The following is a 19227-nucleotide window of genomic DNA, read 5'->3' as shown; positions in this document are numbered from 1 at the left end:
TTGAAACTCCAGAATTGGTGATTAATTAGAAGCAGAGCTCTCACCTGTCTTTAATCCCAAACTAAGATTTTTTAAAACTCCCCAGACATGTTGTGTGTTGGTTTTTTTTTTTTAAATCTTCTTTTATTTTTAATCTTTTATTTTGAAAGAAAAAAAAAGTCAAGTTCACAAAAATGTTGTGAGAATAGTATAATGGACATCTGGAATTCACCCTCTATGCTATTCCCACACACCCCTTACCTCATCATAAACATATAGCCACACACTACAATCCTAACCACACCACACCACATTAACACACAGAACATACCCTTCCTCATACCACATACTATAAGCATAGCACCCATGTACTCCCTTGACTCCATTGCTTAGTTGCTGAGCATACTCCAATGAAGAGGGTCTGAATGTCCTCATTCCTCTGGGTGACCAGCTGCCTCTTCCTGCACTGGGTGTTTCCAAAGAGGTTCATTCTCCCAACTATAGGGAAAAGAGATTCACAGTTTAACTCACCTGTTGGTTGGGTTTAAGCAGATGTGGAGATCACAGCTCCAGCTCTAGGCATCCCTGATGTTTGATAAACAGTGGGCAGCATTGAGCTTTTATCATTCAATCTACCAGCACCCACTCTGAGATTTCCAATGAAACTGAAAAAAAAAAGTGTGTGGGGAGTATGTGGCCCTCATTCTTCCTCTGAAATTGAGAACATCATGACTTCAGAAAGGGAATGTGACTTGGCCAAGCTCACCTTGCTCACCAGTAGATGGACTGGTCAGAGCAGGATGATGTTTATTCAGGCTGTCCAACTGTTTTGCAAATACCCAGGACTGCCAAACAAGGAACACTGACATGAAACTGAATGTAATCCTTTGGGAAGAATGGGAAGCCAGGGTAGTGAACATGCTTCTACAAGATGAAGAGGCACAAATGATGTAGCCCCCCAAAATGTGTATTATTAATGAGAGACCCGGCAGTCCAGCTTGAATCATCTTGAATGAGTTTAAGCTCTACATTAAAGGGTATCCCAGTCACTGGTGGTATTTTTGGGCACCTTAATAGGCAAGGCTTTGGATGTTGCCAAGACATCTGTGTCTGTCCTAGTGTCTCACAGCTCTTGGATGTTCTACTTTGCTTGGCTTCTCCCTCTTAAACTGGGTCAGCTGGGAAGAATTTGCCATAATTTGATCTTCTTGCATTCAAACCCACCGAGAGATACAGGCAGGAGACATATACTCAGTGTGAATGAGAAATTCCAGTGACAACCATCATTTCTCAAGTTTCCACCAAGTAGATTTTATGGGATGAAATAATCACATGGAAAGTTATACATTAACATGATAGGAAGGAGCTTTCTGCCAAGATCCTCTCTGCTACAGGTTCTGGGCTGCCATCAGAGACCTGATTTATGAGGTATTTCATCCACTGGGAAGACATTGCTGGGTATCTGATCTGTGGGGTTTCATTCCACTTGAAGAGGGCCTGAGGGGAGACTATCCAGGCCACATCTGTTTTGCAGATTATGAGAGAGACCCAAAGCAAACCGTTGCGTTCCTGCTGCTGTCTGTGGCTCACCCTGGCCCACACAAGGTACAGAGAGCCAAGTTCTAATGGGCACTAGATGGAACTTGACTGTTGTGGGAAAAACTTTTTGTTTAAAAAAATGCCTTAAGCAGCATATTTAGAATCTAGGATTGCTGAGAGAAAAGTTTGAACAAAATGACTAGGTTCCCCCACCAACCTTTTCAAGATAGATTTGTTCTCATTTCTAACAGCAAACAGCATGAAGAGACTATTAGCATCCAGTGAGTTTATTATGTGCCAGGCATGGTTCTACTTACTATTCTATTTTAGTTGTCAGTACTTAGTGTTTACTTTATGTGCTTTATTTATTGTTTTCTCTAGCTGTCAGTAAGTCTCATGAGATAGGTTCAATTTTATAGATGAGGAAATTGAGACTCAGAGCAGATCAACCATTTGGCGAACAGAAATACAATTGGCCAAAATGAGATTCAGATCAGAGAGTGTGAGCACATGCAGAAGCCCACTAGTTTTTATTTTTACTCAACAAATACATTGTTTGATTCTAATTTGGTGGGTGTGCTATAGAATAAACATTTATGACACCCCATCAAAACATAGGTATTGATACCTAATTCCCAGTAGAATTATTTAGAGTATTTGGAGGGGAGGCACCTAAAGATGATTAAATCATGAGGCTGGGGCCCTTGTGAATAGTATTAGTGGCCTTATAAAAGAGACCACCTAGAATCCACTTCTCTCTTTTGCCATGAAAGGATTCACTATGAACTAGGAAGCAGACTGCATAAAAAAACCAAGACCTAATATCACAAGAAGATTGCTTACGACACAAAAATCTCATAAGAATCAAGGTATTGGCATACTTTCATGTTGGACTACCCTCTCCAATAGTCTTAGTACTAGCTTGTTGTTTATGAACCACTCTGGCTATGGCACTAAAATATTTTTGGATAATTTAAGTAACATGGTTAAAATAGTCTTAAAGTAAGACTATATTTTAAGGGATCATTTCTACAGTATATGACTAGAGAAGTTTCTCTGATCGTAGAGCATCTGAAGCCACGAGGAGGAGCCAGAGCGTCCTCTCCTGAGCATGAAGCTGGCTCTAGGTGTCGTTTCTACGACTGTCTTTGGCCATTGATGATCATTCTCCCTTTCCTCTGGAAAGGGTAGAGAGAGAGAGAGAGGATATAGTCTGAATGGTAAAAAAAAAAAAAAAGTCTTAAAGTGAATTACAACACCAGCAGTGTTGTCCTTCCTCCACCCTTGTTCCCAGAATGCCTCCCATATCTCCCCCTTTTGTCCCCTGAAGAGGTCTTCTTTATGTATAGCTTGTTGTAGATTGGCTATCTTGATCCTGCTGTCATTGACTTTGGGTTTGGTGCTAAGGTCTGATCATTTTTTATTTCCACTCAATGTTCATGTGACTGTTTATTTCTGGTACATCCACTTTTATTTTTCTCCTCAATTTGTGAGGCAGAACAAGATGACTCAAGTTCTGTGATTCTATTGGGAAAAAAAGAAAACTGAGAGGAGTCTGTCTAGAAGCTATACATATCAATTTAAAAGAAGAAAGGGAAAACAAAACAAAACAAAAAAGAAAAACCAAGCCAAAATAAGCAATAACAAAAAAAAAAACAAAACAGCAGCAACAACAACAACAAAAACAACAAGAAAGAAAAAAGAAAGGAACAAGGGCTGACGTGGCAAGGTGTGTGTGTGTGTGTGTGTGTGTGTGTGTGTTTTGCATAGGCACAGTAAGCATTGGAGAAATTAGAAAGGGAATTCCCTTGGCCTAAGAGATACAGGGTTTATCTGCCCTTGAAGCATACTGTCATGGGAACAACTACAAGCTCAGGACATGCTTGTTATCAAAACTCAAGGTCTTTTTATGGTGCCAGGAAACGTTGTGCTCAGTTGTGGTTGACAAAATCAGTCCTCTGTAATTAGAGATCTTGCTATTTGCCCTGGTCATAGGACAAAGTCTAGGATAGAGTCTTTATGGTTCTAGAAGTTTTGCTCCATCACGATTGTTGTAGTTAGTCTTCTGTATGTAGTGATCTTTGTTTTTGCACAAATCCTAGGATGAAGCCTAGGATAGAGCCTTTACTTACAATTCCAAAAGTTCTGCTCAGTCAGGGTTGTCTAAGTCAGACCTTTGGAATTAGAGATCTTAGTTTATGTACAACTCCTAGGCCAAAGTCTAGGCCAGGGTCTTTCTTTTTGGTCCCAAGAAAAGTACTGCTCAGTCGCGGTTGTCAGTCTTCTGTAATAAGTGCTCTTGGTTTTTGCACAGATAAAAGGATAGAGTGACTTCTGCTTTCATCTTACAGCTTGGTGATGAGGTAGGGCAACTTACTCTTAGATCAAGTTGTTACTGTTTCCTCGTCTTCAGGATATCGTATCAACCTGGCACAAGTTGGTACCAGAGAGGTAATAGGAACTCCTGGAGGGAGTTTGATTCCTGGTGCTGTTGCAGGAAACTGTGCCAGTTCTATGGTTGAGATCTGGGGTTTGGGGTTGGATGGTCACTGTGTGATCACATGAGTCTAAGTCGAGTCCCCATGATAAATGTTCAGGGTGAGTGGTGCCCTTGTATTTTAAAATTTATGGGTTCTTATCTCTAGTAGATAAGAGCTTGTTTCTATACATAAGAGTTCCCCCTTTTTAGTATGCCTATGCAAAAGGGAATAGTGTCATATTATATTGCTGGTGCATTCTTCTCTTCCTTTCTAAACCAGAATAACAACCTTTGGCAGTGCCCAATCATCTTCTCTTCCTCCTCCACTAGAGCACATTTTCCAATCAAGTTTCTTCATGTAGCTCTGAGCATCAATTTTGTGAGGATTAAGGAATCACTAAATGATTGTTTCCATGGATCCTAACAGTGACCACAACCCAGTAAGCCATTACCCTTTTGAAAGGCAAATTATTTTGGCTTCATTTCCAGTCAACTAGTATAGCACTTAATATCACCATAAAAACAACGTTATTAAAAACAATCAAAGCATATTTTCTTTATTTTAAATGCCACTGAAAATACTTTTCATTTTGCAACTGAAAGTATCTAGGTACACCTAGTTCTATTTTCTCCTGCTATATAAATCTGAGTCTTCTAATGAGTTGACTCTTGCTGTTCCCATTTCATCTAGTTCTTTGTGTACATACTGATTAAAAAAGAAACACTTTGATTAAACAAAAATGAGAATTTCAGGCTTACACCTTCAGACAGATTCTGAAGTTCTCAAAAAGGGAACTTTACTGGCTGAAAGACCTCGTCTGGTGAGGAGGAGGATCACACACAGAAAAAAGAGTCACTGGGTGTGTGTGTGAGTCACTAGGGGACTAGGTGTGTGTATGAAAATTCATGTGTATCTGACTGCTATGAACATGATGGAAATAAGCAAAGTCAAGACCATCCACTTCATCTGTCACTGATGCCTCTGCTCTAGAGGAGAACTCCTAAGCGTGACTCTCTTGCTGTGGAATACTGGGCAAACTACCTGACCAGGTGAAGTGGCCTTTCTACTTAGACTCATAAACTAGAAGATCATAATTGTCTCACAAAATAATCAATACCCACATCTTTTCTGTGTCAACTCTCCCAGAGGCATTTAACCTTGGGCATATATATTCTAATCACTCAGGGAAGTCCTGGAAATGACTGATCTTCATACCCCAGCCTCGTGATTCTTACTCATCCAATTCAGTATAGCCTAGGCTTTCTAGTCTTTCAAGAGTTCGGATTTGGCATTCAATGACACACAGATGTTTGATTATATGCTGTGCCCATGTATGAAAAAACCTATTTGCTATCAAAGGGCCAAATACAATACTTGGGACATCTGATTTTTTGTTTGTTTGTATATTTGTTGTTGTTTTTGTTTTCACATGATTGAGACAGTAGTTATTTCAATCCTTCTTCCTAAGCTCTATTTAGTACCCCAAATGATGGGGGCCCTATTCCCAATGTATCTATGTCCTAGTTTCTTTGAATATGACCTTGTTGGGGAAAAAAAAAGAATCTTTGCAGATATTATTGAGGTAGTCAACTTGAGATCAGAGCATTCTGGATTACCCAGAATGGGCTTGGAGGCCAATGATAAGTGTCCTTGTAAGAGGCTGGAGAGCAGACACAGATACAGTGAAGAGGGCTTGTCCACTTGGAGGTGGAGGCGGAGAAAGGTTGGACATAGTCATTGACCAAGGAGTGTCTGGAGCCACCAAAAGTAGAAAAAGCAGGGGATTCTTTTCTAGAGCTTGAATAGGAGCACAACTCTGCTAAGGCAGTGATTTTGAACCTGTGCCCTGCAGAACAAGGAGAAAGTAATTTCCATTCTCATAAGCCATCTAATTATGGGAATATATTGTAATAGGTATAGAAAATGAAATTCATCTTACTTCCTTCTTTAAAACAACAACAACAACAATAATCACCTTGCTTTGATGGATTTCCTGGTGAAATTCACACATATTCTCATTTCTCTGTGCCCAATACAAACCTACAGTAGTGAGCCCTAGGTAAACCCAAATTCTTTTCTTGCTTATTTAATTATTTCTGAATGGTACAATTTCTCCCATCATGTCTCTCTCGCCCTATCCAGAGTTTTAAATATATCTTACCTTTTCATGGAATCTTTTAAATATTATTGATGCTATAGGGTATTGGAGAAGTAAAGTTAATGGAAATGGAAAACAGAAAGAGGGAGAACCCTGGATATAAAGCCAGAGCAGGGCTTTATGAGTCAAATGATTCAATTTGTAGATATTCAAAAGGAATATTCAACAAAAAGACCCCCTGCATTGCCTTAAAGAAAGGAGGAAGTTTGTTGGATATTTAAAGTCTGAAAATAATCTAGGACTTAAGTCTGAGAATGATCTTGGTCTTCCAAGTCTAGCAACGTTTTAAGTTGTTTTTTTTTTTTTCATAATTCAACTTATTGTCTTGTGTAGAAAATAGCTCATCCTCCAAATAGTTCCTCTTATTACAATGAGCAGAAACAGATGGGCAGAGCTTCTGGAAATAGCTGGGTTATGAAACATTACAAAGAAGTCTTCCTAAGTGATTACTGGAAATAGCTGGGTTACAAAGCTATCTTCCTAAGTGATTACTAGTATTGAATGAATGTTATACCAGCCTTGCACATTGTCTTATCTGCTTGACTTGTATCAGAGATGATATAAAGAAGAGGACCTTCAGATGGGTCTTATGCTAAGGATAGTGTAAGAAGGGGAGCACATGTAAATCAAAGGAATGAATCTAGGGCCCTGGGGTGAAGACAGGCATTCATTTCTTCATAACTAATAGAAGAAAATCAATAAACATGCAAAATGTGAACAATCTATATTATAATGTGCTATCATAATCTATACTATAATTTATACTATAATGTGCTATCAATAACATTTTAAAAAATATCACATGACCATAGAATATAAACTAAATTTGAATATGGAGCATTTATTAAGATAAAACATATCCTCTATAATTTAAATACATCTATAAACAAAATACCTCTATAATTTAAAAGAAATGAAATACTATTGAATATGTTCTCTGGTAAGAATGGAATCAAATGAAAAATCTATAATAGACATCCCATAGAACACATCCATTTAAATGCCAATGTGTATCTGAAGCCACCTAATGTTCAGAAACAAATCAAGTAACAGAAGTGTCAATTAGCAACAAGAGCTTACTAAAACTTTTTTTTTTTTTTTTTTAGTTTTTGGGGCCACACCCATTTGATGCTCAGGGGTTACAGAAATTGCTGCTGGCTTGGGGAGACCATATGGGACGCCGGGGGATTGAAGCGCGGTCCTTCCTTGGCTAGTGCTTGCAAGGCAGACATCTTACCTCTAGCGCCATCTCGCCAGCCCCTTACTAAAACTTTTAATAATGACTTAATGACCTTGTTGTGTGATAAAATAATTTTTCACAAATTTACTTGTCACTTTTTTCTTTTTTTCTTTCCATCTTCTTCCTCCCTCCCTTTTTCTTTTTCTTTCTTTCTTTCTTTCTTTCTTTCTTTCTTTCTTTCTTTCTTTCTTTCTTTCTTTCTTTCTTTCTTTCTTTCTTTCTTTCTTTCTTTCTTTCTTTCTTTCTTTCTTTCTTTCTTTCTTTCTTTCTTTCTTTCTTTCTTTCTTTCTTTCTTCTTTCCTTCCTTCTTCTTCCTTCCTTCCTTCCTTCCTTCCTTCCTTCCTTCCTTCCTTCCTTCCTTCCTTCCTTCCTTCCTTCCTTTCTTTCTCTTTCTTTCTTTCTTTCTTCTTTCTTTCTTTCTTTCTTTCTTTCTTTCTTTCTTTCTTTCTTTCTTTCTTTCTTTCTTTCTTTCTTTCTTTCTTTCTTCTTCCTTCCTTCCTTCCTTCCTTCCTTCCTTCCTTCCTTCCTTCCTTCCTTTCTTTCTTTCTTTCTTTCTTTCTTTCTTTCTTTCTTTCTTTCTTTCTTTCTTTCTTTCTTTCTTTCTTTCTTTCTTTCTTTCTTTCTTTCTTTCTTTCATTCTTTCTTTCTTTCTTTCTTTCTTTCTTTCTTTCTTTCTTTCTTTCTTTCTTTCTTTCTTTCTTTCTTTCTTTCTTTCTTTCTTCTTTCTTTCTTCTTTCTTTCTTTCTTTCTTTCTTTCTTTCTTTCTTTCTTTCTTTCTTTCTTTCTGTTCTTTTCTTCCTTCCTTCCTTCCTTCCTTCCTTCCTTCCTTTCTTTCTCTTTCTTTCTTTCTTTCTTTCTTTCTTTCTTTCTTTCTTTCTTTCTTTCTTTCTTTCTTTCTTTCTTTCTTTCTTTCTTTCTTTCTTTCTTTCTTTCTTTCTTTCTTTCTTTCTTCCTTCTTCCTTCCTTCCTTCCTTCCTTCCTTCCTTCCTTCCTTCCTTCCTTCCTTCCTTCCTTCCTTCCTTCTTTCTTTCTTTCTTTCTTTCTTTCTTTCTTTCTTTCTTTCATTCTTTCTTTCTTTCTTTCTTTCTTTCTTTCTTTCTTTCTTTCTTTCTTTCTTTCTTTCTTTCTTCTTTCTTTCTTCTTTCTTTCTTTCTTTCTTTCTTTCTTTCTTTCTTTCTTTCTTTCTTTCTTTCTTTCTTTCTTTCTTTCTTTCTTTCTTTCTTTCTTTCTTTCTTCCTTCCTTCCTTCCTTCCTTCCTTCCTTCCTTCCTTCCTTCCTTCCTTCCCTTCCTTCCTTTCTTTCTTTCTTTCTTTCTTTCTTCCTTCCTTCCTTCCTTCCTTCCTTCCTTCCTTCCTTCCTTCTTTCTTTCTTTCTTTCTTTCTTTCTTTCTTTCTTTCTTTCTTTCTTTCTTTCTTTCTTTCTTTCTTTCTTTCTTTCTTTCTTTCTTTCCTTCCTTTCTTTCTTTCTTTCTTTCTTTCTTTTCTTTCTTTCTTTCTTTCTTTCTTTCTTTCTTTCTTTCTTTCTTTCTTTCTTTCTTTCTTTCTTTCTTTCTTTCTTTCTTTCTTTCTTTCTTTCTTTCTTTCTTTCTTTCTTTCTTTCTTTCTTTCTTTCTTTCTTTCTTTCTTTCTTTCTTTCTTTCTTTCTTTCTTTCCTTCCTTCCTTCCTTCCTTCCTTCCTTCCTTCCTTCCTTCCTTCCTTCCTTCCTTCCTTTCAATTTCATTTCTACTTATGTGGAAACAAATTATTATGATCAGCTATGTGAATTATTAAAAAGTAAATAAAAATTATGACAAGAATCACCCATGGGGAACATGAAAAGAGAGAGAGAAAGAGATAAAAAGAGAGTGAGAGACAGAAGACTTGTACCCGGACTAAAACTTTGAAAAACACCAGATTATTGATAACAGGAGAAACCCTTGAAGAGAGTTAATGAGAAAAGATCAGAAAGTAAGGAAGATCATGAAGGAAGAGTCACTGAGGCCAACAGAACAGAGAATTCTGAGGAACAAGAAGTCAAATGAGGAAGTGTTCAATAAATTGAAGATAACAAATTGAGCATTAAATAGTCATGGAAATTAACAGTGACCTCAGCAAAAGAGCCATTTGTGAGAAATGAGGAAGTGAAGGGCAGTGTCATTTCCTCCTGCAGCCAGGGCTCTTTCTCTCCTGGGAAAGTTAAGAACATGAAAGCAAAGTAGTAACTGGAAAGAGAAGTAAAGTCATAAAAGTTGTTTTTTGGTTTTTGGTTCACACCTGGCATTGCTCAGGGGTTATTTCTGGCTCTGCACTCAAAAGTAGCTCCTGGCAGGCTCAGGGGACCATATGGGATGCTGGAAATTGGACCCAGGATGGCAGCATGTAAGGCAAACACCCTACCTCTGTGGTGTGTGTGTGTGTGTGTGTGTGTGTGTGTGTGTGTGTATGTGTGTGTGTGTGTGAGAGAGAGAGAGAGAGAGAGAAAGAGAGAGAGTCTGTGTGTTTAAAAGATAAGGGAGATTTTAATATATTTGGAGAGTAAAGTTTAAAAGCAATTAATGGAGGAGATGGGAGGTCTACAGTTATAGCTCTAGGTGGAGACTTCATCTTGAATGCAACAAGGGTCAAAAACAATGTTAGGATTTGTTCAGATGTAGAGAAATCTATAGGCAGGACTAAAAATTATTACATGAATATCACCATTGGCTCTACTATCTCCATGCTATAGATCTTAAAATTAGCCTTACCCCTAACTTTTGATCTCTGCACACATTAATTCCTAAGCACCCATTTTAGCCATTTCCACTTAGATATACCACCAATTTGCACTTTCTTGTATGAAAACATACTTACATTCTCTCTGATATGTTTCCTTCTGTTCTTCCCTTTTATACCTTTAAACCATTTATCCTGCACAGAGACCTGGAGTAGGGTTTGTATGTAGCCTCACCTGGCCTTAGGTCACATAAAAAGTTAAGCTTCACTTGCTCAAAATGGCAGGGCATAGGGTGGGCTGGTAGAGTGTATGAGTTGAGGATGACATGTGATAACAAAGAAATCTTTTACAGGGGGTGATAAATCAAAGTCAGATACAATATTCCTAAATACTATCAATCCACAAAGGTATGACAAAGTGGGGAGGAGAAGCTAACTAGTGGGGTAGGAAGAAAAAATGTTGCAAAATTAGAGATAGATTTAGAGGTTCCCCAGATAGAACCTGAAAAAAATTCTGAGCTAGTAAAATGCAGAAATTAGCCCCTTCCATGATATCCTTTGAATTTCAACATGAATCTGGAAGTAGTTTTTTAGTCATCTCTTTCCCCATCCAATGCAGACACCTCAACTTCCATGAACTTTCCCTCCTACTTACAAGACTCCAGCCTAGGAATGTGGACTTCCTTTGAGTTTCCTTTCCTTTCTTCATCCTTACCCTGCTGTGATCCATTTTGGGGTGCTAGCTCAATTTCCTCTGCAGAGAGTCTCTCTAGTGCACTCCCCCAAACATGCAGTTGAGGAAATGGGCTTTCTGGGGGGGGGGGTGTAGGCTGGTGTGGCAATATTGTCAACCTACCATTGACAGTAGTGTCAAATTGTTTAGCCATCATGGTGGCTGAAATGAAATAAAAAAAAAGAATGTTCTCCTTCCCAACTTTGGTCTAGTTTCCCTGAGACTTCTGTTTCTAGTCAGAAATTTAGAATTTTAATATTTAAAATTAGAATTTTCACATTCTAAAATGTTAGAAGGAAGAATGCTTTTCTCATCATTTTTTACTCTTGGCAGAGTAGATCTGAGTGGAGGCCAGTGGCAGCAATGTGCTTGAAAAAAATGTATATGCATTTATATATGAATAGCACTGATCCAGCCTTGGATATGAACTCCCCTCAAAGTGTAGTTTTCTATTCTGGCCAAGATGTTGATTGCTGTTTATTTGCTCTGAGCCAGACCTGGTGGCTACAAACTCCTTGGTTTTCCTCACTTCTCACAAGCTATGTCAGCCCTCCATGGGCCCCTCCAGGGTAGATTCATGAGAATAAACAATACTAATGTTTTTGTCTGGGGTCTGGGCTCTACTATGACCCATTTTCCCAATGCTTAGGCTGGGAGTTCGCCAGGCAGGTCAGAGTCCCTGCCTAACCTCCTCAGTCAGTTCACTTGGAATCACACAAACACAAGGCTGGGCCAGTCCTCAGAAAAGTGTCTTCATCTTTCATTCTTCTGGACTACCTTGCCTCACCTCACCTGAGGTTTTGAGACCACTTATTAATAGCACCCATAAATACCACTCTTAAGCTGGCTGACTCTTCTGTTTGGCATTACCCTTTTCAAGGACAAGCTTTCTGTTATGTGGTTGACATAGATGCTTTTGACACCAAAGAGGCTGGAAATAGGAGTGCATCAAACTTCAATTTAGCAATGCAGCCACATTTATTCACACTTCAGCCCAGCATCTGTTGAGCATCTGTTACAAATTGTTGAGCTCCATACCTCATCAGCCGGCAGCCATTTCAGCCTTTCTGCTCACTGGACTAAGTGCTGCACCTTATTTCAAAAAACATTAAAAGTTCCACAGAATATATATTGATGAAGCTTACCTAGATGCCAGGATAAAGAAACAGGCATCCTGAGTTATTGTGAGAGGGGGTAAAATAGCTGTGACCCAGGGAGAGAAAGTCAAGATTGTCACTGGGCCCTGGTGAGGTCAGGCCTCATCATGGCCTCATCGAATTTCTGTTCAACTCTAGAGACAGAGTGGTCATGGAGAGAAGCTTGGAAAGCTACTTAGAGGCCTATCAGAGAAAGGACTGGGTTTCCCCAAAGACCCAGGTGACCTTTTGGCAGGCATTTGACCTTCCTCAAGGGCAGAGAGATTTGGAATAATTTTGTGTTGACTATTTACAGTCTGACTGTGACTTATTAGAGAAAAGTTAGTTCTGAGATGGTAATTCCTGGGCCTGGAGAGATAGTACAGCGGCGTTTGCCTTGCAAGCAGCCGATCCAGGACCAAAGGTGGTTGGTTCGAATCCCGGTGTCCCATATGGTCCCCCGTGCCTGCCAGGAGCTATTTCTGAGCAGACAGCCAGGAGTAACCCCTGAGCACCGCCAGGTGTGGCCCAAAAACCAAAAAAAAAAAAAAAAAAAAAAAAGAGAGAGATGGTAATTCCTTGTATTCTGAGCTTTCTCTATTAATGTAGCTCACCAGGTTTGGGTATTTGGAAAAATGAGGATTGTAATCACCGTCTTGTGTGTAATTGCATGGAGTGAGGAAAAGATTTGTCCAGGAAGAGTCATCCAGCTTGGGTTGATCTCTATAAAAAACACACAGAACACCAGGCTTTGCCAGGAGGCCTCTGGCATATCCAGACAGAATAGGTTTTGGATGTACAGCTCTGCTTTTGCTTAACTGAAGGGTGAAACTCAGAGCTTATGGCACCTGAAGAAAAGACCCACAATTTAGCTATTGTGTTTTATTATGTTGGGAAGGAGTTGTTGGCATTTACTAGCATTAACTGTGGTGATAATGAAAAGATTTTGGGCATAGAAAGAGAAATCCTTCTTCATCCTCTGTCTCTAGGTGAAAGCGAGAATGAATCTTCTCTATCACTATAGACTAGAGTTGTAATAAAAACTGTTTTCTTGGAGGCATAAGGTAGAGCATTTACCTTGCATGCAGCCAACCTGAATTCCCTTTCTGGCACCCTATATGGTCTCCTGAGTTCTTCTAGGAGTGACACATGAGTATAGAGCCAAGAGTAAATAAATATTAATCAGTACCTGGTATGACCCTCATCATAGGATGAGGAATGGAAGAGAAACTTAATGATGCCACTATCTAAAGTCCTCAGAAAACAAAAGGTTCTATTTAAAGGAAATATGTCAGAGGGTTCTAGAAGTTTTCACCACCAGGTTCTTCTTTCTCAGGCACTAACCCGTTTCATTAAGTGGACATAGTACCATTCAAATGTTCAATGTCTTCCCTTGAATCCTAGTAATAATGTTTTGACAATGCCTGAAGCACGACTTCAAAATAAAGGGGAAAGAAATTCTGGCTTCCAATTCAGAGCATTCTTCATCTCTTTCCCTTTATAAAGGTAAGGGAAGAGGCTACCAATAGTTTGCTAACTGATTCCAAGTAAAACGATGGTTTAATTCAGAGGAGATTTTTACACTCCCAGGGGGCATGAAGCCTGTCATTTCACAATGGAGAATTATTTTTTGGTATTTGTTTTATGATTCTCGACCCTTGTTCTAAATCTTTCTGGTGTGTTTTCATTTAAAATGTATTAGCTGAAACTTGGCATGGTGACTTGGCTCCATTATGCTCTACAACAGCTTAATCCAGATTTTATTATACTGAGTCAGGAGAATATGGACTGCAATATGGGGAGGGAAGTTAAGAATAAATAAGGTAATCTTGATACTTTCTAGGTGGTTAACTCTTTGGAGCCTTCTGGCCAGCTCATTAGAGTGTTTGTGTTGGATTTTCATGATCTTCAAGTGTTGAGACAATGACTGTTCAGCTTTCCTGGGATGGGAGCTCATGGAAATTCTGAATAAATCATAGGACCTGATGCTTCTGCCCAATCCTAGGTTGTCATTTGTTTGTCCTGTTCATTGTGTAGAGCCTTGATGGGAAACATCATTTTCTATTTTGAGTTCACAGACTCACATCTTATTGCTTCTTTGCCTTCTCTGCTGTGAGCTCTCATCAGCTCCTGGACTACAGAGCTTCCTAACCTCAAAGTCTTCACAGTAAAATAGAAATCTATATTTTCTGAGTTCCAAAATTCCCCCGGGCTTGTAGAACAGAAGTTGGTGAGTAGCTGGGAGATAGTGGGATAGGAGTGAGAAATGATCAAGAGAACCATTAAGTTTGATCTTTACATGGATGTCCCGAAGTCTCAGAATTGAGCAGAGAAGAACCTACACAGAGGAAACCCATGGAAGTTATATGTTGTAACCATCTAGCTTGGTCCTTTTCTTGCACCTTTTAGCTCTATTCAGGTACTTTAGTTCAGGGTTTCAGACATTCTGCTGGGGAATTCCCAATTATACCCTCCAAAGAGATGAAAATCTGTGTTTGTCTCACCCTCTCAGACACTAGGGTAAGCGTAATGATGAAGATTCCCTATGAACTCCCAGCAGCTCTGGGCTTGAAGTCCTTTGTCTCAAGCTAATTTTTAGGATGAAGATTTTTTAAAAGAAAACTAAAAGTATTTAATTGTTTCTAGCTGTAATGTATCAGATTTACTTGTTTTCAAGTTCTTGTTTGTCCCTATAGAGTTTTACTAATGTAAAATATATAGAAAATTTAGAAATTATTGGGGGGTAAAAATTTATCAGAATTTTGGGGTTCCATGCTGCTGGTACACACAAAAGGGAGTTGAAAGGTCACATTTTAAGACCATATTACTCTTTTCCACTAGAACAAATGCTATGCTCAGAATTTAGGACAGTGGGTTTGCAAACCACTAATGAAGACAAAGAAGAAATTCCAAGCCATTGCACAAAAGTCTGTTATTACTAGACTTTACAGTAAGACTCATATAGAACAAAGAGTTGGTCTGCTTAGGAAGAATCTAAGTTGGTCCCCCAGGCCCATTTCTTGGCCCATTCCACCCTGGACCGCGCCTAGCACGATGGTGAGTATCTCCTAGGTCTACCCCCAATTATTTGTACATTGTTATTTTCATCCTCACTCTCTTTCTTGGGTTCCTTTTCATTCCAAATACCTGGGGAAATAGAATTGGAGTTTTTCTTAAGGTCTTCTAGTTGGTTTCTGAGTTCAGAAAGGGAACTCAATAATCAACATCTTGTAATCTTGTATCAGTAACACTGCTCAAGGTCACAGAACTAGTAAACAGCAGATTTATCTATTACTAGAATTCAGGCTAATCTGGGCCAGATTCTCTCTCTCTTTATGCCCACTTTATACTCTGTTTTCCCAATCCAACATTTGGATATAGTCGTGATTCTCCTTATATCAGCATCAGTGTAGTCAGTGGGCCAGAGTTGTGAATCCCCATATCATTTATAATATAACTATTCACCATTTCCTATATTTCATTATCCTCTACCCTTAGGCCCATATGAAGAAAATATTGGTTATATATTATTTATATATAATAATATATTATATATAACAATATATATAATATATATAGGAGCATGAGCAATAGCTCAGTGGTAGGACATTTACCTTGCATGTGGCAGACCCAGGACCGACCCTGGTTCAATCCCTGGCATCCTGTATGGTCCCCTAAGCCTGCCAGGAACATTTCTGAATGCAGAGCCAGGAGTAATCCCTGAGCACCACGGAATGTGGCCCAACTCCCCCCATACCTCTAAATATATGTATACGCATCTTATTTGCAGAGAATGTGCAAACTGTTGCAATCAACCATTTAACTTTTTTGATGCATCAGGATACCTGGAAAATTTCGGTATTATACATGTCCACATAGGTGGTTTTCAAGGCTGAGAAACAAAATACTTTAACACTTTACAGCTGTTGCCCATACAGAAGAGAATCCCCTTTCATCTGTGTGCAAAACTGTACTTTTAATTTGGAACATAATCTTCCCAATCTTCAGATATTATCCAAGTCTTATTAACACCAGTATTTTCTTTGGAACCTTCAGTACTTATGCAGAAACATTTAATTACATTTAAGAAACTCTAAGAAAGATCTAGAACAGTCAGTTGGTGTCATTTTAAGAAAATACCACATGCTAAAGTAGATCCAATTTTACAGTCATATAATCTTGTTAGGCTTGAAGTGATTCAATAAATTGCTTAAAATTCTTTCAGCAGCAGCATAGGCTGAAGAAATAATATAATGTGTATGCACAGACACAGAAGAGCACACATCAAAATTAATCCATAGTAAGCATGTAGAGATAGGTACTATGCTTAAAAACCATCTACTTTGTGAAGTCTTTAGAATTTTTTAAGTATAGCATAATGTCATTTGACAATAGTGAAAGTTTAGCTTCCTTTTTCAATTCATGTATCTTTACTATCTCTTTCTTGCCTAATTGTTTTGTCTAGGACTACCAAAACTTTCAATCTTGTTTTATGCCTGATATTAGATAGAAGGCTATCAGTTTTATTGAGTACAATGTTTACCATAGATTTGTGGTAAATAGCTTTAACTATGTTAAAGAAAGTTCCTTCGGTTTCCATTTTATTAATTTTTTAAAAAATAATTAATGAATATCAATCATGCCAAATGCTTTCCTTGCATCTATTGATATGGTCATATGACTCTTACTGTTTTTTTGTATCGATAAAGTGACAGCCTACAAATCAAGAAATCCATTAATGAATGCAAGTAATAAAATAGAATAGAGAAAAAATAAAAACAATCCTATTCACAATTGTGCCTCAGAAAACCAAGTACCTGGAAATCAGCTTAACAGAGAAATAAAGGACTTATAAAAAGAAATCATTACTAAAAGAGAAAAAATAGCTCGTTAGGACATTTTTTCTGGTTTTGTATTTTGTGCCACACCTGGCAGCATTCAGGGAATAACTTCTGGCTCTGTGCTCAGATATCACATCTGGCAGACTCAGGACTATATGGGATGTTGGAGATCGAACTCGGGTTGGCGTAGAAGGCAAAAGCCCTACCCACTATGCTATTGTGCTAGGTCTTAAAAGAGAGAAAAGAGGACAAAAGAAAATGATAACATGCCCTGTTCATGGTTTGGGAGGATTAACATGGTCAAAATGATAATCTTATCCATAGAATTATTATACAGATTTAATGCAGTTTTTTTATTATAAGAATTTATTCAAGAGACAAAATTGATTAACATATTGAGGTAAACTGACATAACATAATATAGTAACATAACATAACATATAATTAATATAATAATACATGTAAGTCAAAGAACATTTCTAAATAAAACACAATTTTTTTTATCATAATGACTTACATATCTTTCACAGTAATATTTTAGGTACCTATTAACATTGAATCAGGGGAATATCCATCACCTCCAGTGTTGTCCTCCCTTCATTCCTTTTCCCAAGCATATATCCTTTTCTTCCTCCTTTATCCCCCAGAATGCTAGTTTAACTAAAAGCATAGATGTTAACACTAATGTAAACCATTTATTTTTGCAGTTCCAGATATTTTTACTAGTGGTTTCTTAAAGGCTTAGAGTCAAAGGAGCACTATATAAACAATGTTAGAGTGGCAATTATCATTTGCATGGGCCCACCAAAGTATGGTGGTCATGGAAAGGAAAAACTTTTGGCCTAAGTACAAGGAGACCTTACCCCTGAAGTTTCTTGACATAAGATCATTTCTAGGCTCCAGGCAAACTAGTTTTCCAATCCTGGTCATTGTCTGTAGTGCCCATACAGTTATATTTTTCACAGTCTCTGTTGTTGGCATCTTGTTTCTGTATTGAAGGTCCTGGAATCTGTATATCCTACATTGAAGTCAGGATGGTGCAAAAAAAAATTTCAACTCAAAATTAAAGGGCAATGCAGAAAGCCCTGTCCAGTTCGCAGGTTGTTGTTGCTGTTTAAATCTTCTCAGTGTTAAGGGAAGACTCTTTAGAATAAATCAATGTCAGAGCAGCAGTAGGGTCTTCCCTGGTAGAGAATTGCTTCCAGGTGATGACATAGACAACTTTGGATGTTTCGTAGATGGCTTCCCTGGTTCAGGGGTGACTGGAAAATGCCCAAACCTCTGAGGCCTGTGCCAGGTCATCATGTCAATGTTCACCATTGCACCACAGGATTTGTGTGTTTCTATCTCTATTAGATAAAAACTTATTTGTATGTATAGTATTGTCCATTTTAATGTGCCCATGCAAACAAGGAATAATGCTATCTGGCGTTATCAGTGCATAAGGGGGCCACAGGAACAAATCTAACAATCCCTGTGACCTGGTTCAAACATAAGCATTGAACTGAGGGACTCCTTCACCAACATTCCTTAATGAACAGTTCACAAAGAGAAAAAAAGATAAAAATGGGGAAAATAAACAATCTAACTTAAGACGGTGGACACAATTGTCACTGTTTAAAAAAATTTGTGTGTTCCCATCTCTATAAGAACGTGTTTGTATATAATTTCCCATTTTAATGTGCCTATGCAAAGGAAGAACAGTATCACATGGCAAGATTGGTGCCTATGGGGATGCTAGAACAAATCCAGCAATCCAATTGACTTGGTTCTTATATAAACATTAAATGGAGGGACACTTCTACAGACTTCCTTATTTAACAAATAACAAAGGGAAGGAAAGATGGAGAGGGACTCTTTCACCAAAATACTTTATTGAACAGTTCACAAAGAGGAGAAAAGATAAGAGTGGAGAAAATAAACAATCTAGCTTAAGACAGTGGACTCAATTGTCACTGTTTATAGGAAATCATCAGAAACCTGGTATGGTAGCAACCACAGTTACACAATAAAAGAAGGAAGAGGCCAAGAGGCAGTTGAGAGTAAGCAAGTAGGTAAAGAGTACTGGCCTCTTCCCAGCCTGAGAGTCCATCCTCTCATTTTTATTTTGAAAATATATGGTACCCTCACTCGAAATGGTCTCTTCCCAAACTAAAAGTCCATCCTTCCATTTTATTTTAAATATATATGGTTTTTGAAATGGAGACCAATGAGAAAAAAAAAATACCAGTGAATGCACGACGTAATGTCCCGACATACACCAGTGCTGCATGGGCCTGCCATCCACCCCATGTGTCCTCCACTTAGTGTCGGGAGAGAAAGGGGGAAAGCCTGAGGACCACAATAGAGTCCACCTGGGCCGGCAACCAGGGAAGACCTAGAGTAGGGGAGATAATAGGGGAACGGCTGGAGGCCTGCCAAGCCTTCCAG

General features: G+C 38.3%; 1 non-coding gene across 1 annotated transcript; it reads left to right on the top strand.

Annotated features, from left to right (window-relative positions):
• Positions 1-2522: 2522 nt before the first annotated feature.
• Positions 2523-2740, top strand: LOC126026538 (small nucleolar RNA U3). The gene has a single exon (XR_007501772.1). It is a non-coding gene; the product is annotated as a small nucleolar RNA U3 (small nucleolar RNA).
• The last annotated feature ends 16487 nt before the right edge of the window (positions 2741-19227 follow it).

Source organism: Suncus etruscus, chromosome 13, assembly GCF_024139225.1.
Source record: "Suncus etruscus isolate mSunEtr1 chromosome 13, mSunEtr1.pri.cur, whole genome shotgun sequence".
Lineage (NCBI taxonomy): Eukaryota > Metazoa > Chordata > Mammalia > Eulipotyphla > Soricidae > Suncus > Suncus etruscus.
The sequence above is the reverse complement of the archived record's forward strand: the minus strand, read 5'-3'. Positions and strand labels throughout refer to the sequence as shown.